The sequence below is a fragment of the Ambystoma mexicanum genome, chromosome 8 (genome assembly GCF_040938575.1).
Source record: "Ambystoma mexicanum isolate Mex_15411 chromosome 8, UKY_AmexF1_1, whole genome shotgun sequence".
NCBI classification, from domain to species: Eukaryota; Metazoa; Chordata; class Amphibia; order Caudata; family Ambystomatidae; genus Ambystoma; species Ambystoma mexicanum.
The window spans coordinates 1,064,987,307-1,065,011,891 of record NC_090929.1 but is presented as its reverse complement, the minus strand read 5'-3'; the positions used below and the strand labels follow the sequence as shown (position 1 = coordinate 1,065,011,891).

Below are 24,585 nucleotides of genomic sequence, written 5' to 3'. Positions count from 1 at the left end.
CTGGTGTGGAATCAGACATTGAACCCTCATTGCTGTCACAGTTGAGTGATCCTGCTGTGTATGCTGTTCTGTCCAACACACCTGCAAGGGGGGTAGACCCCCCATGGGGCCAGTCAGTGTTGGTACATCCATCTGTGGTGGTTACGCATGGAGGGTCACACTCCACCCTATTTGCTCCTGTTCCTGGGGCAGCTGAGCAAGGGAGGAATGCAGTCCTACAGCCATAGGCAGCACCAGCACAGCAAGGGCCAGGTATCCTTGGGCCCAGCAGGTTTGGTGTCCGGCAACGCAGTGGCCGTGTGCCACCCGGGAATTCTGTGAGGGAGAATTCCATGTATGCCATTGCACAGCACAAGGGGGCATCATGTGAGATATTGGCTCAGGGCGTGGAAAGGGTGGCCAATTTCATTCTTCCCTCCGAAAGGCAGATGGAGCTCCAGCAGCAGGCATTGCGGTCCACATGCCGCTTGCACAGGCTGGACATTTTGGCCGGCAACAGGGACTGATGGGCTGAACTGGGGGCTCTGCGCAGAGCCATAGAGGCAGAGGCCCACAGGGATGCCCTGAGGGAAGAGAACTCCTCCCTCAGATCTACTCTGGCAGCACTTGAGATGGCCTGCAGTAGACGGGCAGAACAGCAGATGGAGCAGCTGACACACAACCTCTCTGCTGATCTCCGTGCAACCCGGGAGGTCTTGCAGGCAGAGATCGGTGCATCACGTGAGGCCTTGCAGGCAGAACTCCGTGCATCATGTGTGGTGCTGCATGGGGACTTCGGTACCATCATTATGCAGAATCAAACCTTTCAGGCCTGCATGCTTGCTGCCATTGAGGAGCATACCAGGGCTATGCGTGGTCAACCTCCCTTACCACGCACACCTTCTAATGTTACACCAGAGGGTGCCGACAGCAGTGACAGCTCTTCCACTATAGGCTAGCCGTGCAGGCTATCAACCCATTGAGGGTTCTTTTTTTTTCTCAACATCCACACACGTGAGTGTTGAGGTGCACCCTGCACCTCCTCTCACCTGGGTGGTCCCCACCCCCCGGTCCACCATGGACATTTTTGATATCTATATTTTTTTGTTTGTTTGTTTCTTTATTAATGGGGATTCATGATTGTTTGTCCAATGCATGGTTAGCATGCATTTTGGTTTGTATATTAGTAAATGAGCATTTTTTTTATGTTACATCTTCATGTTTTACCTTGCCTATCTCCTTTATTGATGCCCTTCATGCTGTATGCATTACACGCCCCCTTTAGCTAGCAGAGACACACTCAAGATGGAGGGGTCCATGTGGTGGCTTTGTCACATTGAGGCACTTGTGCTATTGTGATTGGTCACTGTCTAACATTGTCACTGTTGGGTCCTGTGTTTATGATATGTTATGCTGGTAAATGGATGATCCTGTGTACGGCTTCATTTTGATGTGTCAGAAGGAATTGTTTCTGACCTATTTCCATTTGTCAAAGTGCACTTTGTGACAGTTGTGTCATGTGTTGTGCATTTACTTTGGACTTTTTACATTGTATGACATGGCGTGGTGTGTCGGCTGGGTGACATGGGTTGTGGGAGGGTTTAGGTGACATACCAGTATTTGGATGTGCTGTTTTGCATGGGGTTAGTGGCATACTGCATCTTGAATGTGTACCTTTTGGTCATACAGGATTGTGTTGGTTTAAGTAGCTAGGGATGCACACAATGTAGCACTTCCAAGAACACATTCTCAGGGTGGTAAGGTTGTGATAGTTGATTGCCTTTTTGTCATCATTGATTGTCACCTGGAATGTGGCAGGCCTGAGTGCACTCCACAGGGGTGGGATTTTAGGTGAAATATTGTGCCACAAGCTGGGTACGGGCTGCCTCACAATGTGCTCTTTTCCCTCCTGTGCACAGCGGGTGTGCATGTGGTTGGGGATGTAGGGGCACCACCATGTCCACCAATACGCCCTGCGGTGTTGCAACGTTGTGCAGGACACATGTTGCCACAATGATCCTGCACACTACTGGTGGTGCATATAGTAGCTGTCCACCAGAGAGGTCAAGGGAGCAGAAGCGTGACTTTAGCACTCCGAATTTGTGCTCCACTATGGCCCTGGTTTCAATATGGGCTGCGTTGTATCTTACCTGGGGTGGAGTGGTGTGGTTCCGTATTGGCATCATCATGTAGCTGCACTGTCCCCTGGGGAGGTGAGAATTGTTGTCATTAGTTGGGTTTGTCTATTTGTCTTTGTGTGACATGCATGCATGTGCACAGGCATTTGTACTCACCAATGAGTCATGTGTTGCCATGCCTCCCAGCTTCCAGGTCCCGGTGTAGGGGTGACATTCTGAATATGAAACTATCATGGGTGGACCCTGGATAGTTGGCATAGACAGAGGTAATGACTCCCTTGGCATCACATACAACCTGCATGTTGATGGAATGCCAGTGCTTGTGATTACGATAGATGTGCTCAGTGGCCGTAGGTGGATGTAGGGCCACATGGGTGCAATCAATGGCACCAAGCACCTTGGGGAATTGTGCCACCCCGTAAAAGTTCTGGACCACGGGCTGCCTTTCTGCGGGTGTTGTGGGTATGTATACGTGCCTGTGGACTGAGGTGCGTGCAGTCATGATTGCCAACACCTGGTGTAGGCAGCGTGACTGAGTGGGATGTGAGACACCCCCAACTATGGCAGTTGTCTGCTGAAATGACCCAGTGGCCAAAAAATGCAGTACATTGAGCACCTTTTCCAAGGGGCTCAGTGCTTGTGAGCACAGGGTGGGTGATGTGAGGTCATCCTCCCATTCAGTGACCAGGTCTAGGATGAAATGAGGTGAAACCCTATACCTGCCATAGGCCTGGTCATCAGGCATCCCAAAAAGGCTGGTCGTGGGTAAAAAAATGCGGGACCTGACTATCCTCCTCCTCCTCCTGCGGTGTCCCACGATCATTGCTGCAAGGAATGGTACATTCATCATAGCTGTATACGCGTGTTTGTGTTCACGCGTGCTTTTTATGCATTGTTTTAGATGCGCAGTGACGCTTATGCCTGCTTTCGCTTGGCGGACGTGTTTCTGGATTAGCGCGTCTTTTCTCACGCGCAGGAGAGCCCTGTTCAATTCCATGAATACGTGTTGTTAGCGCGTGTGTGGGCATTGTGAGTATTTTACAGCGGTACTTCCCACGTAATACCCACATATACGCTTGTTGTTCCCCATTCCACATGTTCCATCCCCTCTTTAGGTGTGTGCGCTGGACGGTGTGCGCCTTCACAGGGAGTCTCGCGCAAGGCGTTTGTGATGTCGCAGTGACGTGCTGGACCCATGCAGATTCAACGCAGGTCTCAAGTAAGCCACGCGCATTGTGTTCCATAAATTGGAAAATGGGCACTTGCGTGCGTTTTGCACGCATGCCCCCCGTTTTCGGGGCACATTTATTCCATGAATCACCACCTATGTATGTATCATCACAGATACCTGTGGGAACTTCCACATCATCAGAGCTTCAGCATCGTCAGAACACTGGCATCACCAGACCTTCAATATCATCAGTTATGTGATGACATCAACATTATCACCACACACCAGCCCCTAGTAGACCTCAATATCTGCATACAAGTTCCCTGTGGGGACATCTACAACACCACCATTCACCACTGAAAATATTAGTGTTATCAGACCCTATCCCTGTATCTTGCTTCAATATCATCACACACTTGACACCTTAAATATTAACACATAACATTACTGCAAAGACTTCAGTATCACCATGCACACTCATTGTGGGGGCTTAAATATCATAACACAAAAACCAGGCTGGTTCTTCATTAGACATCTGCTTGGGGTACTTTTTTTACAACCCCAATGCATATGGTACGTAACTCAGTATCATCACACATAAGGCATTTAAAGCATACAATCTGTGGAGACTTTTGAATCATCACACACACAATTGATGTGAAAACATCAATAGCAGCAAGCACCCCTTTGGTGGGACTTCAACTTAAACCTAAATATCACAGCACACCATATCTAGGGGGACTTCATCGTCTGTTTTATCCCCTCTTCATATTGTAGCATAATTGCAGATGTGTAGTGGTTAGACTGTTTTGCCACCATGGGAAGCACATTTTGAATCACAAAGAGAATGTACTTGTTTGGGATAGGTACATGGGAATGTGCAATGTATGGGAAGGTCATATCAGATGCTTCTATGTATATTCATAAAGCAATACATCTGCAGTGTAATTGCTACTTTCCTGCTAGTGTTTTTAACCCTGATACAGTGATATAATTTTGGTTTGGCAATTATCTACCACATGTTATTTAACAACCATCATAGTGAAAGGTTCTAGCAGCAGCCACTTTGGTGCTCTGAGCTTCCGAATAAATGAATGCTAACATGGCATAACACCACCTGTATGGAAAATCAGGCAGCTAAACCAACTGCTGATTTCAAAAACTGCAGTGAAGGGAAAAAAAAGTCACAATATTACTGGTTTTCTGTAGCTGCACCCAATCAATATACTGCAATGTTTAAGTATAGAATTCTTTGCACTAAAATAACACAGTTAATCAAATAGTTTATAATGATATTCTAAAAACAGCTAAAACGAACATTTGGAAAATAAACCATGGGCAAAAGTAAGAGCTTCATTTAATTTAATTAAAAGTACAAAATTGCATTCCATCAAACTTTGTATTCATCTAAAAGCACTTTTTCTTTTGAAAATATTCTTCTGCCTACTACTAGTTTGGGTGTCAGTTTGCTGAAGTGTATTTAAATTCCTGTGCGTTGAAGACTGCAGTACTGCCTCCGGTCCACGGGGCAGACCTGAATAAATAAATTCACACATCAAACTATACACAGGTCCCCAAAAGGCAATTTTTTCAAAAGTTTTAAAAATTGGCACATGTCTCTTTTAAGTCATCTTCAGTCATTTGGAATACGTTACCATGTGGGGACTTGCGTTTAGGTCCCCACAGTGAAATCAAGTCCCCACAGCATGTGCGTGTTTTCAAGAGGATAGTAAAAAAAAAACAAAAACACACACACACACACATACACCCTACCTGTACAGAGACTAGGAAAACAAATAAAGTCATAATAATCTACACCTGAAAGGCTTTCAGAGTGTCTATGTAATACAGTACAGCCCTTGATTAACTGCTGCTATATCTTCATTGAAATATCACTATAACAGTGGATGATGTCTCCCATGTCTAATTTAAGAAGAACAAATCAATTAAAGCAGCAAATACGTATTCAATACGACTTTTCCAACCTGAAGATAATAGTCATCTGCATAAATGAGACAGGATGTGAGAGGCTATTGAACCCAAGGGGACCTTTAAGGCGAGGTGGAGCTCTTATGGGAAGGATGGGGATGCAGCAATTACTCAAACATCAATAATAAGGTCGACTCAGGAAGTTGGCAAAAGGTATGCTGTTTTTTTTTAACAATTATCTAAAACAGGGAGTACAATGGACATCTATGGATGTCAATAGTATCAAGCTCAAAGATTTTCATAAAAAACATTCTTCTATAGTAAAACCTTGTCATCATTGACGTCATGCTATGTGGCAAATTGTAAAAACCTATGTGGGGGTGTGCTTGGGTAATGGGAAACATCTACATATACTTTCTTTGGGGTTTCATGTGATTGGGTCTCTACTATCAGGTGGGCAACTAAGCCCTCCCCTAGAGCAATTCATCCTCATAGTCACAAAATAAACGACAATCTATTGGTTGGCAAACTATAGGGCTCTTTGCTATGTCACCCTCTATCATAGGTTGGCACGCTTGTACCCGTCTGGAAAATTCCACTCGCTAGCAGCGCACAAGCTGCTACTCCAGGTGCTGGTGGGTTGGTCTTTACCAGGCCACCCGACCCAATTAGCCCAACATCTATCATCACTCAAGCTGTCTGTCATAAAATTAGCCTTTGAACATGGCCTTGTAGGCTCCACAAACTCATGGGAATAATAGGGAGTGAGCATTGTCTTATCCTCTGGTCGCTTTCTTAGCTATGCTCATGTCTATTTTCATCTAGGTCACCTGTATGAAGACCACGATTCGAGCATCAATTCAATATTAAATGATATTAAAACGAATGAAACTTTGCATTCATTGTCTCTCAGCTGCACCTTGGCCGTAGTTTGACTCATCTCTTGCATTCATTGTATCCTTTGAATATACAACCCGTTCTGGGCTGCACTGGCCTTCTTGACACTGGGCCAGACAATCCTCCTTGATTCTTTCTTGCTCATCAGCTAATAGTTGTTAACTGTGACACACTTCAGGCTTCCTGCTCATGAGATCCCAGTTTGTGAAAACACGATGTGGAATATCCAGATTTCTTATGCTTATATATATATATATTATAGATACCTTGGCGGCACCGCCTGCAGTCTATTATACTACGTATAGCTAGCTTCTATGATCACTTAGTCTAGTTGTGCTGCTGGTTCTGTACATTTATAAAATGATTTGCATTTTCTTCAGTGCTCTTCACACATGTAATCATACTGTGCCTCCTATACTGTATGAATATATGTATATTGGCCTAAGCCAAGTCGCTCTGTGAAGAAATCTGCGTTGCAAGGTCTTGACCTTAGATCAGTGTTATCCGCCATTTTAGGGTTATCCGCCATTTTTGATTCTCACTCTAAAGTCACCCTGTGTTCTAAAATGGTGGGCAGTGTCATTCTGAATGTTACATGGCCGTCTTGACCTCTGTGTACGAGTTAATGCCTAAACTGCCTGCAGGCCAAATGTTAGGGTCATGTACTGAGACCTTGTCCTTCGTTGACCTGTGTATTGAGGATTACCTGTACCATCGAAACTAATCCATGAACATATATTATGCACAATGCTGTTCGAACATCTAACGTGAACACTTGTTTTATTATATTGTCCAAGATGTGTACGAAGACTCTATGTGAAATCCGAAGAGACACTGTTGCTATTGTAACCTGTTGGCAAATGTATTAAGGATAATCCATATATGTATAGATGCATAAATTAGGAATTAACTCAGCATGAACCTCTAGCCAAAAGAAATGGTTAACTTGCAAGTGGGCTGAACATCAGATAACATACTGAATAAAAGGCACAACTATTCTGATGTACAGTCCTACTCACTTCCCACACCGAATGGGCTGGTATTCGCTGTGGTGAACTGTGGGCCTGATAGCTATTCGATACTTTGTTTCTTTGAAAACTGTTCATTTTCTTTGAATAAAGATCTGTGTATCTCTATAACCCATGGTTGGTGTATTTCCTTTTGGGGTATTCAGCCTCGATATCTTCTTTTTGCTTTCACAGTAACAGGTTTACTCGATTCTTTACTTCGCCATCGGATTCTATACGTTCTCTTTACGTGCATCATTATCTCTTCTCAGTGTGTCACGTTACATCATGTGATGTCACCAATCTGCTCTTTCATTCATCTTCCCCCGCTCTTCAGCCGTCTCCGTGATAACCTGGTTATCACTGATCAGGCCCTGGTTTGGCTGAACTCTTTCCTCTCCGATCGACCCTACCAGGTCCAACTTGGGTCCTTCCTCTATCTCTATCTCTATCTCTATCTCTATCTCTGGTGTTTCCCAGGGGTCTAAACTCTCTCCCTGGCTGTTCAACCAATACGTGGCACTTCTTGCCCACTGCACTGCCGCTCTCTGCTCAACTTTCAGTGCTATGCGGATGACACTCAACTCATTTTGAGGCTAACCTCTGCCACTTCCTGTCACACTACCAGCTGCACCTCCTCAGGGGTATTCTTCCTTTTCTCTCCTTCCCCCAGAAGCTCACTGTCTTCAGAACAGTGGTTCTCTCTAGGCTGGTCCCTGTCTCTTTTAGAGCTCACAGACACCATGCTGTCTTGCATATATGATCCACCCAAGACACAAAAAAACATTATTGATGGTGACTCTGTGCACTATATGTGTTAGATATGTTGTATTTGCTGAATGTCTGCCACAATTATGTTTAACAATCACTCTTTCTTTTCTAATACATTTCCAAAACAAAATGAATGTATTTTGATCTAAAATGTATATTATGAAATAGCAGTATTTCCTGAAAAATTCTAAATGTGTAAAATATGTTTGTGCACCTATTAGCATTAGCAAAATAATAAAAGCATGCTATGATGCACTCTTGAAGGGCTTTTCTTGCTCGTCTTTTTAGAATACCTATGACAGTTAGCCAAATAACAAAGCCACTGCCATACCTAACATGCGAAAGAATTTAGCCTTTACCAAATCACATAGGTAAACGGCTCCAAAGGAAATGGCAGGACGCCTTCCCACTTGTTTCAAGTATTATTAGCTCCTTAGTCCTTCCACTTGTACATGAGCTTACCCTTCAGTTATAAAAAATGGACAACGACAACAGCCTCTTTCTAAATCTGTTAGCTTCTACCCTCTGCCCTCTGCAACTCATGCAGAACAGGACTGTGAGACTTGTCCTTGGATTCAAGCCCAGGAATCGTTTCTCTATAGGACTGAAATCTCTGCACTGGCTCCCAGTGGCTGCGATGATTAAGTTCAAAGCCCTCTGCATTGTCCACAAGGCCTTCTAGGGCCTGGGGACTCAATAACTTCAATTCTCTCTTCCTAAATATCTTCCTTCTCGAGCTCTTCGCTCATCCGCCTCCAACTCCCTCAGGGTCAGTCGCTTCCCTAAGAAACTAGTTGGTGGAAGATCTTTTTCTTCAGCTACATTCTACGGTAGAAACTACATCCCTGGCATTCTCTTTTATCCTTGTTGCTAATAGACATAGCTCTCAACTCGCACGCTTTTGGCGGGTGTCACCCGCCTTGTAAAGGGCTGACTCACCCGCCAAGCCTCCTGCACGCCCATTCATTCCAATGGGCCTCTCACCTGCCAAAAACAAAATTGGGTGATTTCACCCGCCTTTGCAAGACAAATGGTTGAGAGCTATGAATAGATCGTTTTTACTGTGTTTTTAAATATAATTACATTTTAATTGTATTTTGGCTCTTAAATTGCTCTTAATTTGTTTTTGAAGTCGGCTGTACCTTCAGTAAATCTCCTTGAAGTCTTAGTGCTCAGTGCGAGTTAAATCAGAAGCTTCCCGCTTCTGCACACGCTCTTGGGTGTAAAAACCACAACCCCCAGCATTCCTGTAGTCCAGGGGCCTTTTTCCATCCAAGATCGGTGCAAACGCGCCGGCGTGAAAGCGTTGAGCCGATCTGTGCTGGTCCGGTGGTAAGGGGCTGCTTATTTTGCTGGCTGCTTTCCTAATTTTAGGTAAGTAACATGAGTGTTTTTGCAATTTTAGCTTTAATTGCAAAAGAAAGAGTGGACACCGAAAGGAGGACCGCTCATTTCTTCGAAATAGTAATGGCTACAGCTGCCAAACTGTGCACCCAACCCTGTGTACTCCATCGAATCTGGAGAAAGTTTTTTTTACTTCCAATAATGATAAACATATACAGGACCTGAGCACTGATATTATTCCTGATAAGAGGGACGCGTCGGCTATGGTTCCTGCGCTTAATAGCGTAGCAATGTCCGAAGCTTCCTGCCTGCCGGTTCCACTAGCTGATTGAACCCCGTTTAGTTTGTCAGAACAAAACACGAGGAACAAAAGAAGACTACTACCTCTTACACCAAGTTAAAACCCTCATTGTGAGCAACGTTAACCCCACGTACAAGCTAAATGCTTACTTCTTGACACCTGGTCCTTGGTGAAACATGCATCAGAGGTATCTTCTTATTTCACCTCACACAATATTGACATCTGTGCTGTTACTGAAACTTGGAACCTGTAGCAGCGGCTCCTATGCTTGCCCTAGCTGTGCCCCCTGGGTTTAATATTCTCTGCCGGGATAGGAGTGAAGTGAAAGGAGGAGGAGTAGCACTAATATTTAAAGACACACTCGATGTCTGGCGTATGGATATAAACTTAGACAATTGTGGAATTTTGCATGCTAAAATAAGAATTAACGCTGAAAATACTGTGAATGTTGTTCTACTCTATCAACCTACGCTTTTAATAAAGGATTTAGTAATCAGCTATCTGGTCGTCTTTTAACATTTTTAAAACCCTCTTCTAAAGTCTTGCTTTTGGGTGATTTTAGCTACTGGTTAGGAGATACTAGTGATGTGCAATCCAAATGACTGGATAGGGCCCTAACTAATTTACCCACACATATGAGAGGGAATGCTCTTGACTGGTTGTGGGGGCCTTAATATCACTCCTTCCAGCTTGGCTGTTAGTCATTGCCTTTGGTCGGACCAGTTTTTTAAAATTTATTTTGAGATTATCTCTGAAAGAAACGTTATAAATAAGAAACCTGTTCTCTCTACCATTCGCTGTAGAAATCTTAAAAAACGGACTCCGGCTGCCGTTGACCCATGGGTTCGTATCCTGAAGGAAAGGATTAACGATAAGTCTTCCGTTGATGAAATTACACTCATCTATACTATAGCACCATGGCGGAATAAGAAAATAGTCCGAAGAGTGGCTAACCCCTGGCACTCCCATGAATTACAGTTAATGAAAAGTAACAAAATTAAAGCCCTTTATACTTGGAAAAACTCACTTCTGGATTATGATAAAGAAACTTATAATATACTTGTAAAAAAAAATCAAAAATGCTGTCCTTTTAGCCAAAAGAGCCTTTCTTGATGACCAAATTGCTAAAGTTCAGTCTCAGCCCAAGGAGCTTTTTAAAGTGTTTAAAGAACTGGAAACGACGAAGAATAATAACAAGGACACAATTATCCGAGATGTTAAATCCAAGTCGCCATGCATGCCAAACTCTGCAAAATCAAAGATGGGATTATGCTGTCAAAAAAAAAAAAACCTTAACACAAACTGATTTTAATATTATCACCCCTATACCTAAGAGTTGGAAAGCAGATGAGCTCTTCTCGTTTAAACCCATTTGTGAGGCTGACCTTGCAGGGATTATAGAGAAGCTAAAACCTTCAAACTGTAAGGGGGATGTATGCCAGGCACTAGTGATCAAGGCATGCTCTGCCTCTCTGATCAAAACAATATGTAGGTTTGTAAATACCTCATTTAGAGACTGCTTGGTGCCAGCTTGTATTAAGCAATCCTGGGTTACCCCGCTGCTGAAAAAGCCTGGCCTTCTACCCAGTGATCCCTTAAACTACCAACCCATTTCAAATTCTCTGTTCCTGCTAAAGATACTAGATAGGGTGGTGTACATACATGTGCTTGCACATCTCGGATCTGTAGATATCTTGAACCAGAGACAATGTGGTTTTAGAGATAAACATGGGACAGAGACAGCCTTGTTGGACTTAAAGTCCAGACTTCTTTGACACATGGACCAGGGTAACACCAGCATGTTAATGGTACTTGACCTGTCTGCCGCCTTCAACGTGGTGGACCATAGAGCTCTGGTCACCAGGTTGGAGGAGGTAGCGGGTTTTGCAACCTTGGCAGCATGTTAGGTTAAATCATTCCTGGAAGGACATCAGTGGAGCGTAAGCAGCAACATAGCTGATGCTGATGCCATAGAGTTGACCCAAGGAGTCCCACAGGGAGCGTGTCTTTCGCCTATTTTTTACAACCTTCTTACATAACATTTCTGGATTTTTTGGATACCAATAGTATTGAATTTATGAATTACGCTGATGACACGCAATGTGTTATCCCCTCACCAGTGTTTTTTTCAGCAGATGAATTAAACAGGATCTACCATCTTATTCAAAATTGGATGTGTGCTAAGGGTCTAGCACTGAACACAAGTAAAACTAAGCTGATGATTGTCGAAAATGAGGCAAAAACTCACAACTTAGATGGACAGTACACGCAACTTCAAATTGAAGGCTGTAGTATAGAGATTAAGAAAAAGGTTAAGACACTAGGGTTCTATCAAGACTGCAACCTTAATATTAAGGCACAGGTCAGTGGTCTGGTGGCTGCTTTTTGTCAAAATCTAGTCAGGAATCCCGAGCACGCTCTTTAATAAGTTCAAGAATAGACTATTTTTGTAGTCTTCTGATCAGTCTATCTAATTGTGACATAAATAGACTGGAAGTTATGCAAAATAAAGCAGTTCGAGTTGTGGTGGATCGCAAGAGATCGGATCATATCTCGAATGCGAGAAGGGACCTACACTGCGAGAAGGGACCTACACTGGCTTCTGACTAAAGAAAGAATTCTATTCCGATCAATAGTTATATAATTTAATTGTATGAAGTATTTTGGTCAGGATACCTCAAGGATGAGTTGATACCTACATTTAGTAAATACAGCCTAAGGTCTAACAATGGCCCGCTGCTAAATATCCCTGTGTGTAGGCTGACTCAGGCAACAACTGGAGCCTTTTATTCAATGGCTCCTATTGCCTGGAATGGATTGGCCATTAAATTAAGAGAAGAAACCTCCATCAGAGTATTCAGAAAGGGCCTGAAAACCTTTCTTTTTAACTAATTCTGCTGGCTGGATTTACGAACCTCGAATTCTTTGTATTGTGTGCAGCCGTTTCATATATATTGTTGTTTGGTTAGCGCCCTTAAGCCTCCGGGTCAGTGGCCTTGCTCTACAAATCTTAAATAAATAAAAGTACACCCAGGGGAGCAATCAAACAATCAGTTGCATGCCTGCACTGCCCCGCACAATGAATGCAGTACTGGAAGGAGTGACAGTTCCTCAGGAATGTAATGTGCCTGCCCATGCCATCAGCAGCACCCATCAACAAAATAAAGGTAGGGAAACAATGTCTATGCACAGTCCAGCCTCAGGAAGAAATTTGAGCGCAGTCAGAAATATCATCGTAACCATCCTCATGTGCAGCTGCTATATGCTAAATTTGCATTCAATTTGCATTAAGGCTGACAGTGCACCTTCTCCCATATGACTTTGTAGGTTTCTCGAGAACTGATGGAAAGTGCTGCTGCCTGTTGGAAAACTGTCAGCCTGGCTTACTTTTCACACAAGGCTGTGCATGCATTGTTTAATGCAGTCATCTTTGGGGTGTGAAAGACAATGGACAGATTAGAGGGTGGGAATGTCCTCTTTACTATGAATATGTATACATGAGGGTAAAATACTGATTATGTGGCCATAAACGTGCATTGTTTTCACCTTCCTCTCTAACAAGGAGGGGAATTCATCAGAACACAGGAGCACACATCTGGTTAGAATGCCCAAATCTCACATTACTTTGACACTCTATGCCGAATCCATGCACAGTGCCCTATTCCGTGTCCAGGCTTCCCGATGTCTAAACTGGCAACAAAAATTCTAACATCACAGTTCTTCCACAGACACACACAAATTCACCTGAATCCAGCAATTAGACCTGGCGGTATTAATGGGGGGATATGGAGAGATTCGGCCAGGCATAGTGGAAATACACACTCCTAATCAATTCAACTACATGAATGGCACAGCAGGATTGCCCTTTCCTGCCACTTTTGAGTGCTCCAGGTTCTCCATCTCTTGGGGAATATTAAGAGTGTTTTCTCAGTGTGTGTCTGTCCTGCCAAAAAATAAAAATAGTTGGGGTTCAGCACTTTCACTGCTATTACTTCTAACCTAAATTTCCAGCGTTTTTTTTTTAGAGTACTCCTCCCCTGTTAACAAAACAACCTATGCTGCAATATGTGGCACCCCATAGCATTGAGCCCATCTTGCATTTTGCAGTGATGGATACATTGTTGAACCAAGCAGTCACAATGGAGTTTATAGATTTAATGTGATCCACAGGGTTTCTTCAACAAGCGATAGGGTCCAGTCTGCTGAGGGAATTGAATCAATGCTCAGGCGAGCCCTTGATGGACTTCATGGTCTTGAGCGGGCAATCAATGATGGTTGTGGTTTTTCCCTGAACTTATTAGATATGTCTGCACCCTTTGACACCATTGATCATGCACGATTACTATAATGCCTCGTGGGGGTGGTTATCAAAGACACAATACTAACCCGGTTAGGGCACTTTCAAGAAAACTGGAACTAGACTGTGTGCCCTTCCTTCTCCTTTATGATATGATATGGCATTTGTAACGCCCTGTCATGCCATAGATTTAGGTGCTTCTTGTAATCTCCAATGATATTCAGTCCGTACATTATCCTCTAACACAAGCTCCTGAGCCCAGTCCTGCTCCAGATTTACAATGTATGCCAATAACAATCTGCTCCGCATGAAACAGGGCTGGAATAAGTTTATAACTTCAAAGAGTGTCTGGTGGCAATTCACGAGTGCGTGAATTTGCAAAGGTTAAAACTGAACGCTGACAGGACAACTGAAATGGTGGCTGATGGTTTCAGCCATCTATGCTCAATGTAATAAGCTTCACGTGTTTCCACTTATGCTTGGGCAAAGAACCCGCTCCTTTAATTTGTCCCAGATTCCAACGCAGCAGCAAGTGTCTGCTTTTCCCAACTGAAAATCGAACATAATATCTTACCTTTTTCCGTCCCTATTAATTACGTTTTGGTTGACAATGTAATTTTCTTTAGATGTTGAACCACAACATTTCACTTCATCCTGGAATGTCAGTGTATCAGTATGTTGAAAATGGCTGAAGATAATTTGGAATGCCACTGCTTGTCTTTTAGCTGGGGAAAAAAGATCCAACCACATTTTCTCCAAAATGTATGGCTTTTGTGAAAATAAATATATGTACCATCAATGGGTCCAGGCTTTAGAGGCCTTTCGGTGATAGACTGCTCACCAACTATACATTTAACACCAGCAGGATTTAGATGTAGTCTTTCACAAATGTAAACGGGAAATTTGCTGCTTTCCAAATCTACAATATGGCCTGAATTGTCAAATACACACACATTCTATGGTAGTGCTCTTTGAGCTCAATGACGGCTTTGGAGGTTTGCACTCCCAAATCCACGGATATGCTCTGGGCTTGTAGACCATCTAAGACTTATTGTGATCTCCTGGGCAGTCGGTCAATGGAGATGCAGTGTGCAATCAATGAAGATGCTGCAGGCCTGTGTATTCTGATCTACAGAAGAGCTGTAGCTCTGATCTTTCTGATCCATAGGCATGCAATTTCAGATCCATTGAGGAGTTGTGGGCTTTCTTGCTGAGGTCCACAGACATGCTGCACCTATTTTAGAATGGATGAATATTCAGACCTTAAGTAGCTGGTTTGAATAATTCTGGGATTAAGGATTTATTTGAACAGAAAAACAAAGGGGGCGTGTTCACCGATGCAAGGAGCAAGGCAATAAAGCTTTTACTGCCATTGAAAGAGAGACTGTGTTTTGGTTTACCTAGTTGGGCTTGTTTCTGGGTCTAACGTACCAGTGGTTATCCTCTCTGTTAATTACGGATTTGATGTGGGCATAATGGTTGTTTGAATTCAGTGGTCTTAATTGGGCCAAATCTGACTAAAATCCCCACCACTTAGTATACTCGTCCTTTTTACATAGACTTCAATAATAGCCTGGCACTTAACACGTGTTGTATGTTGGGGTAGGGTATCAGAATGGTTGGTGGCAGGGTGAGGTGGTGGGGTGGGTTACAGGCGCTTGGGGGGAAACGCCCATTAAAAAAACACAGCGAAACAGCCTGGTCGAAAAATAGCCGCGAGGAAAACATGGGCAACCTCCCCACCAAGGCTAATCAAGCACACGCTATTGTATCACTTGAATCATGAGCTGCCCACAAGTAGAACAGTCCTGATAAAGAGGTGCTAAGAAGAGAAAACTAGTTCAATTAAAAGTGGAGAGACAATTTTGAGAGAAAACTCAGCTTAGCCATCTGTTGAATATAACATTTACTTCAGTACACACATTTACAAAGCTTGTGGAGTAGATGTGCACAGCTTAAGATATTTCTGGATGTCTGCATGTTTTTCACGGGTTCTTGAGGCTTATCAGTAGAATGAATGAGAACTCACAATAATTTGATTAGCTAGAACTAAGTATGCTTAAAGCGGTAGGCAGTGCAGATCTTTGAGGAATGTGCGATGTGGTCAGGTTTTCTGTGTCCTGTGATGTGGAGTGCTGCATTGCTGCATCGTGTTGCATGGCTTTCAGTGTCAGAGTTGTACATATACATTTGAACTCCAAATATGAAAAACAGGAAACGAACACATAAGCAGGCTTGTGCGTCCAACCACAAAGTGCTGTCACATATTGCAGACGTGTTGATGCTGGCCAGGCTCAGCTTGACAGCCTATCGTAGTGGGTAATCTTCTTCTTTGGTTGCTAGGCACTGAATGGTCGGCTGATTGCTGTTCACATGGGCCTGCAGGGCCGGCATTGCTCAATTGCATCTAAGGTTAGATTTTCTCAAGTCCTTAAAAAAAGGTGGAAGGACTCATTAACATACACAATGGGATGTGATGTCACCAGAAAATAGAATATATAGGTCAAATATGCAAATTTCATTCAATTGTCTTTGCTTAACCATACAAATTGCACGGGACAAATAAGCATTTTTCTTTCATAAAATCAAGATAAACAAAAAACCAATTGCGGATACTCTTTTGTTTTATTAGATTGTTTTTATTATTGTTCACAGTTGATGTAAACCAACTTTAAATCAACTTTTCAATACACAGATCATCAAAATCAATCAAGTACATTCCGATAGTAAACAATGTAAAATTAGAACATTCAATAACAGTGCAAAGCAAAAAAAAAACATAAGAAGATCAAAGCACAGGCAACTATTCATCACTCTAGGGATGTTCATTGAAGATATTCAAAGTTAATAAAAACTCCAACGTTGCCAAGGAGACCGACATACGGCCCCCCGAGAAAAACATTTCCAATAATGGGCCTGGGGTTAGATTTTAAAAAATCTTTAAATAAATGCTGTTAAAAAAGATGTCTCTGCACTACGAGCTCTTCACAAGAAACAAGCAGGTGCTTCAAATTTTCTATTTAATTCGGAATTTTGCAGAAGCAGCAGGTCCTTTTACTCTGTGGAATTTTCAGTCTTATACCGAGTACCTCTCTAGTTGGCCATAGATTCAATCAAAATCTTAGGAACAAAGCCCTGTGTTTGACTGAAGGAAATTTGATCAAATATGTGGCTGGCTGATTAAAAGATTTTAGCTCAAAAGTCCTCTTTTTAAAACAATCGTATTCAATAGCTTGTTCCCATGTGAGCCTCCAATCATATTGCCACAATTTAGTCTTGGCTCTGTCATAAGTAGATCTAACAAAATGTCAGCTTCTTTCATTGTCAAGAAGCATCGTTGTTTCCAGGTGGGCAGAGGTCTATCCTGATCAGAACTAAATAAAGAGTACATAGCAGCTAAAACCAAATTGTGGGATCCATCAGACGAATTACATTTCCTCTAGAAATTCATAAATCGCCACATAGAGATGATGTTCAAATCCAATAGGCCCAGTTCAAAACGTATAACTTCAATAGGAATACTAGGTAGTAGAATTAACCATTTCTTCCAGAAGAGACCTTCTAGTCTATTCCAGGAGGGTCCTGATTGAGGCATTTTGGACTCTGCTCCATATACTAACATAGGTACTACCTTCTGCTTATAAAAGGTAAGCACTGGGGTATAGGAAAACATTCCATATTTTCTCTGTATGATGGAGGCTTGCAAAGCAGCCAAGATTGCCTTGTTTCTGAGAACCAGAATATGGGGCTTGTTATCCATAGTATTGTTCATGTTTACACCCAGATATCGATATTCATTCACCAGCTCAAGAGGTATTTTATTTAAAAAGCACTTAAAAGAGCCACTCTTTGGTACCCTTTTTGCTTTAGAAACAAGAATCTTGGACTTCTCTATGCTAGCTAAATGATTCTCAGCGGCAAGCCTCTCGAATGCAGATATGGAATTTTAAAGGCCTCTAAGAGTCTGATCTAAAATCACAAGGTTGTCAGCATATAAAAGCCAAGGAAGGGGAAAAGAACCCAACCTTGCGGGTAAGAAGAAACCTTTCTCAAATATCTTGTATGAGAAGATGGTTTCCAGCCTTTATCAACAAATGATTAAAGCCCTGTGTGTTTCAAACCACTAGCCCGAGGGATATAGTCTGCTGCTTGTCGGCCAGTTAATTCAAAGGCTACCTAATAAATCCTGGTTCCCTGCCCCTTTGGTTGAATGATTTCCAATTGGTCTTGGCCCTTGGGAAGTCCACAAATTCACTCTGACGAGTGTTCTTGAGATGAGTCTGAGAGCAGGAGATTTTCAAAACCTGATGTGTACCTTTGTCCCGGAGGTGGTTATGAGGAGCTCCACCTTGCACAAAATTATAGGGGAAAGAGAAACGTTCCTCCCTCAGAACAAAGCTGGAATGATATAGGTGAGAAGAAGCTGCCAAAAATTCTGACACCACCAGACGGGATAGGATAAGTAATCGGACTCTGCCCAGGTCAGTATCAGATAAGTACTCAATCTGCTCAATGTCTGAGTACCGAGCCTCCACCAGACCAGGAGAATCAAACAAAAGATTCAAAATGCTAGGCCTGTTCAATAACACCCCCTGCACTCTAAAATCAGCGAGTGAAAAGGGGGAGCCCCAATTTTGGAGTCACTGTAGGCTGCTTGCTGAGGGATTGAGGGGGGGAGATGGAGAATGACCACTCCAATCCCCATCCTTCAAATGAGGATACTCACCGGCCAGGTTTGGTCTCTTCCCACTCCTCGAGCCTTACCTTTCATGATTAGCACAATGATACCTTGATCTAGAGTGATCAGACGGGATCCTCCCCGTAGATTTATCAATACATATGAGCCGGTTTCTTCTTTGCTCTAAAGTTAAGAACTCATCCCTATTGGGTGATATGTCTCTAAAAGATGATTCATCAGACATCTCTTCATGAGAGTTTGAGATATTCTTCCCCACTCCCTGGGAGTTGATTTTATGAGGCCGAAGAGGGGTAGAGGCTGTACCAAATTCATTGTGGTATTAACAAGATCAATTGCCTGGAGTAATTCATCCAAAGGCTCAGGATCCCATGAAGAAGGACCCGCAGAAAGCAGCCCCGAGACTATTGTCACCTTAAATTTGTTCCTACGTGGGATTTTGCTTTGCTGGGCCTGCACCTTGATGTCACAAGCTCCTTTTGAGGGGTGGGTAGCGTTCTTATAAGCTTACGCTAGCCAAACAAGGAGGAGCAGGACAAGGATCATTCATTTTAAGATTTCTTCCCAGGTTGAAGTGGTTTAGCAGTCCCCTTTTTTTTGGGCAAAAATGTGAAAAAGAGATTCACCTTCCAAAAGAACAGGGGTAGCTTCCCACTCCACAGGTTTATCAGATGTAATCAGGTCAACCACCTAAACTTTATTCTACATGTTAACACCCAAGAGCCCCCCAAAACTGGCACAAGGCCCAGACCCACATCGTGTGGTCCATCATCAACCACAGATATGTCCTGAATCAGATTTATTGGCATCCATGTCATCAAGGTCACAGGGTTCCAACAGTTGGTACTAGCATTAGTCAAACAAGAATCAATACGACTAGTAATCAGACCAGGAGAATCAAAAGTTTCATATCATTTTGCCAGAGTCATCAGAGCCGTATTCATAGTTCTCAAAGCCACCTCCACCAGAGGATGATGCCCCTGGGTTGTTGCTAAAAATCTGTGAGGAGTAGGGTTAACAAAGGAAACAGATGAAGAGGTTGATGAACTCGGAGAGTCTGGGTACAGAATTTGAGAGTGCAACAAGTGCATAGAAACTGGATGAGGCATTTCAAGCAGCTGTGTTTCAAAAGCCAGAATTTGTCCTGGGCCAATCGTCAGTGAGTTCAATGCATTAGGCTAGAAGGGCCCTCATCTTTGGATGACAACAAAATCGGTTCCATCGGCGTAGTGCATAAATCGTTAACAAAGCGAGCCCTTTCTGGTGACTTACCAAGCATGACTGAGGAGCCCTTCTCCCAGTGTATCATAACAGAAGTCACCTGATTTAAGCCTTCAGCATAGGCAATAAGAGACTTTGAGGTTGCGCACAGCTACATAATTACCGGAATAGGAAGTAGCTCAAGCACTGGGCTACCCACCACCAGCGCAGGATTCGAGATCTCGGAGAAGTCTATCAAGAGAATTTGATTGACTTCAGACGGGGTCAAGGGAGTAACAGCGCTAGAGAAAAGAGGTTCCCCTTACAAGCTGGCTCAGTCTTGGAGCTTAGCAAGAACCCCCTAATATCAGCAGTCATTAATTAAGACCACCTCCCCCACATAGAAAGAGACTTCAGCAATGCCCTGCCAGATCTGACAGCTGGGTGCGAGGGGGAGTTGTAATTGATTTATGGTTATCCTCAGGCAATTTGCCCAGAATTGCTGTTTTCAAAGTGTAAGCGTAGGACATGATTAGACAGTGAGCTAGGTGTTATAAGGAGAACAGAATAAGGTGACTGGAAAATGTTACAAACTCTCCGCCACAATCCCCCCACTGCCCAACTGCATAACTGCACTACTGAAGCACTCCTTCATGCACGCATGCTGATGTCTGTTGTTTATTTTAGAATATACTTTGATCTCAAAATGGAGACAAGCTTGAAAATCCTCAGAGTCAGGACTACGTAACTGCACTCCTGAAGCACTACTACTTGATGCGCATGCCTGATGCGTGCTCTCACTGTATTTAAAGGTTTTTGGCACCACAGGGGTGTGGCCAAGCAGCGGTACCAAATAATTTGATTTGTGTGTTGTCCAAAGTCTCTTCTAATTCAAGCTCGATCTCGAAATGGAGACACGCTGGAAAATTCTCAGAGCCCGGCCTGCATAACTGCACTCCTGAAGCACTCTTTGATGCACCCCAAGGATCATTTCTTCTAATAGGGTTAAAAAGTTGGACGTTTAAAAACCCAAGAATCAATGCCAGTGTTTTCCCTGGAAACTGCAGTTCGGAAATGTGACATTTCACCTTTAGTTGTTCGTTGTTTTTCCCCAGGTTATATGGTGTAGTGGTGAAGTGCCTAACCTGGCGCAACAACAGTTTGAATTCCTAGGTCACGCTTAATATCATTATTGTGAAAAAGACAGTGTCTAGTTTTACACATGTCTTTAAAATACCCTGGGGGATGGCTTCCGCCCTCTGAAAAAAGTGGAGGGACGCCGTCCACCAGCACGTACCCTCGATTTGATCCCAATATGGGATTGTCAGGCATAATGTTTGTGAAGCCAGACACCCATCTGTGTGATCTGTGAGAGCATCCTATGCAGCAGGATATGTGCTGAGCTCCCTACAACTGGCAAAAGGAAAGTGATACAGTCTCTCAAAAAGCACAGCGCACAGGCAAATTATACAGTAATTTTACCTATGCCTGCCTTCTGACTGTTGGGGGACATGTTGTTTCTAACCCTGGTGTTGCCTGATCACTAAGTGCTGGGAGGTGGGGACACAACATCTTTCCACTGTTTCACTTTTAAGGCTGTCTGTACTGGACCTCTGGTTTGCCCGATGCTTTATTTGTCTTTTACTTCTTTGTTTTCTCCTCACATTGATTACCCCGATAGTGCTGCTCTGTGGGTGACTTGGGTCCTTTTTTGATTATAGTTATTTCCACTGTACTGAGAATGCAATGACAAACCCTGGGCTTTGCAGTATTTCTTAGGCAATTGTGCAGTTGCTCTTCAAATTATCTAAACACAAACCCGGCTTCTAGAGCAACCTAGAGTGTTTATTTTCTTCATTACAGCGTGTGACGAATCAACTTGCGGGGCACCAGTGGACCAGGGTTGAATATCAGCTTCTAAACCATCAATCAGCCCCACACCACTAGTACACCAGAAGGGATCTGAACAGATTGGAAACACAAGTCAATTATCAACCTCCTTGTCCAATGTTGGTAACATGGATGGAACGGAAGGCTTATCTCCGCAAGGTCGTGGATCGTTGGTAAGTTTCAACACAGCAAAAGTACAATTCTTATCGAATGATAAAAGGGACTCTCCAGTCAAGGTTGAATACTAATACCTACTTTATTATTAATACAACAACAGACAGTACTAGCACACTACAAAATATAACCCACCCTATAAAAGAATGCAGAGTACAGACAGTTTTAAAGAAGTAAAAGGGATGCACTTCGGATACTGACAGGATTGTAGTCAGTATAGTTATTAATCACAATAGTTCATGGATACTTGGTTTCAACACAAAAGGAGCAAAGGGTTGTAAATTGTCACTAGGGGCCGTCGGAGAAGGACCAGTGGGACAGAAAAAAAAATACCTTGTGCTTGTAGATGTTCTTGGTGCTCGACAGTGTCGAGTCAGTTTCAAGGTGCTTTGCAGCTTCTGCAAGATGGCAGACAGCTGCGCGTATCAGGCGGTAGGCAGTTTGGCAAGCGAGTGAGGCTGGATGGATGGCTGCAGGTTGGCCTACATGGCAGCTCAGGGTCAGGAATCGTTGTCCCAGTGCTGGTTGGCGGTTCTGAAGCACTGGTCGACACTTCTTGGGTGGTATTAACAACTGCGACATAACGGCAGTCAGCGGTCCAGTCATTTACAGCTCAAGGGGCTCGACTGGCTCGAAAATGTCTTTTAAGGCAGAAGTTGGCAGATGCTTGTTGATGCACTCCTCCAAGCTTTGTCGCTGGGCTTTCATCGTCCTTTAAGGCAGACAGCTCAGAGCTGAGGAGAGTGTGGCAGGCAGTCGCCTTGTCCTTGGTTTGTTTCAGAGACTCGCTGGCACTTCCCACCTAAGAAGCTTGCTGCAGAGCCTAACAGGGTGCACTGTATGCTTGCTGGGTACGGGTTATGGAGCTGCTGGGGGGTTTTCTGGATTCAGTATCTCCCTCTGTTACCTGGGAGATATTTTGGGGAGGGATCTTGCTTCCCGCTTGGAAATCCTGCCCTTCCTTCACTGGTGGAAGTTGTAAGGTAGACTGTACCTTCAGCTAGGGTCCAATGCTGAGTTATTCTTGCCAAACCTTGCGAGGTTTATGTTTATTTTTATGTTTATTGAGTTTATTTAGGGCTTTAAACCAAAGCGCTTTACAGAATAACAACAGGTACAGTAATGAATGAAGCATAATTTAGGTCTTGAGATGATCTGCCCAAAAGAGGGGATCAGCCCTGTTTAAAAGCCAAATTGGCCACAGTGATTGGTGTAGGCTAAGTCTACCTTAATGAACCAATCCTGGGTCCACACCAACATTCTCCTGTATGCATGAGGTCATTACCAGAGTGCTTTGCAACAGAAAAGGTAAAGGGGTGAAAACATATAATACAAAGTCCCACCCATATTCCTGTCTGTTGTGGATCAAAGGGTCTCTCTGGTTCATTAAGCTCTCTGTGGTTCCTGGTTAAAGTGATAGATCTCCCTTGAAGCAGCAGTGGGACCAGACTTTCTGGCTGCTCTACCTGCTGAATGGGGTCCCCCTGCACGGATGACTACTGTAAACAGCTGTACCAGACTGGACAGTTCACTGTCCTTGATACTGAGAGGCGGGATCTGGCTTCAGGTTGACACAAATGCATATCAAAGGTTGTTGGGGTTTACTGTCTCCTTTGTAACCTCTGCAGCCAGTCCCCACGTGGGCCTGTTTTAAGTATACTCTATTAGTATGCTAATTATGTTAATCCCTGTCACCATTTTGTAGGGCTCAACAAAAAGACAGGGCAGAACAATGGAGCCTTTGATAGTTAATTAGGCTGGCCATGACAATGTGTGCAGATTAGCCCCACACATTTCCCAGAAGCTGATCTACCATCATTCAATTTTATATAAAATTTAAAAAAGGCGAGGTGAGAGCACACCCACCATGCAAACGGTCGAATTCCTCACACAGTGCCTTAGCACAGCTTAAATGAGTCACACAAGGACACACTTCCTCCACTCTTAAATGGAGGGACAGAGCACATGTTATCTTTCTTTTATATTATTATATTTGCCTGCCGCCTGAGGTGCAAAGCAGTTCAGGGCTTTTTTTTCTCTAACGTGCAGTGTGAAGTTCTCTTCCAGGCAGCTGTATTGGAGCACAGGTAAAGGGCACGCCACAGCTGGATCTATTTTCCACTAACATGTCGCCCTGCCACTGGATGGATGTAAAGACACAGGGCAGAACACAGTGTGTTGTTGTGTTGTACCTCTAATAATGAAGGTCACTAAGGTGTACAAGGCACTGGCAAGTTCCCTGGAACTTATAACAGACAGCCACCAATATCATTACTCTTGGATGATCATCAGAGCACTCATACTGCATATCATGGTCACTGCTTTCACAAAGCGCCTCCACGGCTAATTGGGAGCATCAGTCGACTGGTTTTGTGCAGGGGGCTCCCTGCACATGCTCAGAGGCCCCAGCCTTTTGTCTCTTGTAGTGCCACTTCCTGGCATCACCATGTGTTGGTATGCTTGTGTGAAGATGCACTCACGGTTTTGCTATGGCACATAGCGACTGTGTAAAGATTAGAAGGTGTTGCGCTCTCACATCCCATCTCCTCTACAATAAACAGATGTGGCTACCATCCTTTAATAATTACCACCACAAAAAGTCTTTGAGCCTCTCTGGTGGTGGATTTTGAGAGTCAAAGTATGACACTGTGGTGGGAGCCACCAAGGAATTTGTTGTGCACTCAAAGCCATCTTGCTGTGGTTTGCCCCACTCCCAAGGTTCCGCAGTCCTGACCAGGCGTCTTAGTGATTCGAACAGCGATGTGAGGTGTGGGATGAACTTTCCACAGTA

At 43.6% G+C, this 24,585-nt stretch overlaps 2 long non-coding RNA genes across 2 annotated transcripts in view; one reads left to right on the top strand and one right to left on the bottom strand.

The window, feature by feature from the left end:
• The first annotated feature begins 9,193 nt into the window (after positions 1–9,193).
• Positions 9,194–24,585, top strand: part of LOC138473727 (uncharacterized) — a 93,867-nt gene continuing 78,475 nt past the window's right edge. Inside the window, exons 1-2 of the long non-coding RNA XR_011268881.1 lie at positions 9,194–9,266; positions 21,594–21,793. This is a non-coding gene — a long non-coding RNA (uncharacterized lncRNA). The remainder of the gene's footprint in view (positions 9,267–21,593; positions 21,794–24,585) is intronic.
• LOC138473728 (uncharacterized) overlaps positions 15,726–24,585 on the bottom strand; it is a 42,944-nt gene continuing 34,084 nt past the window's right edge. The window contains exon 2 of the long non-coding RNA XR_011268882.1: positions 15,726–16,264. This is a non-coding gene — a long non-coding RNA (uncharacterized lncRNA). The remainder of the gene's footprint in view (positions 16,265–24,585) is intronic.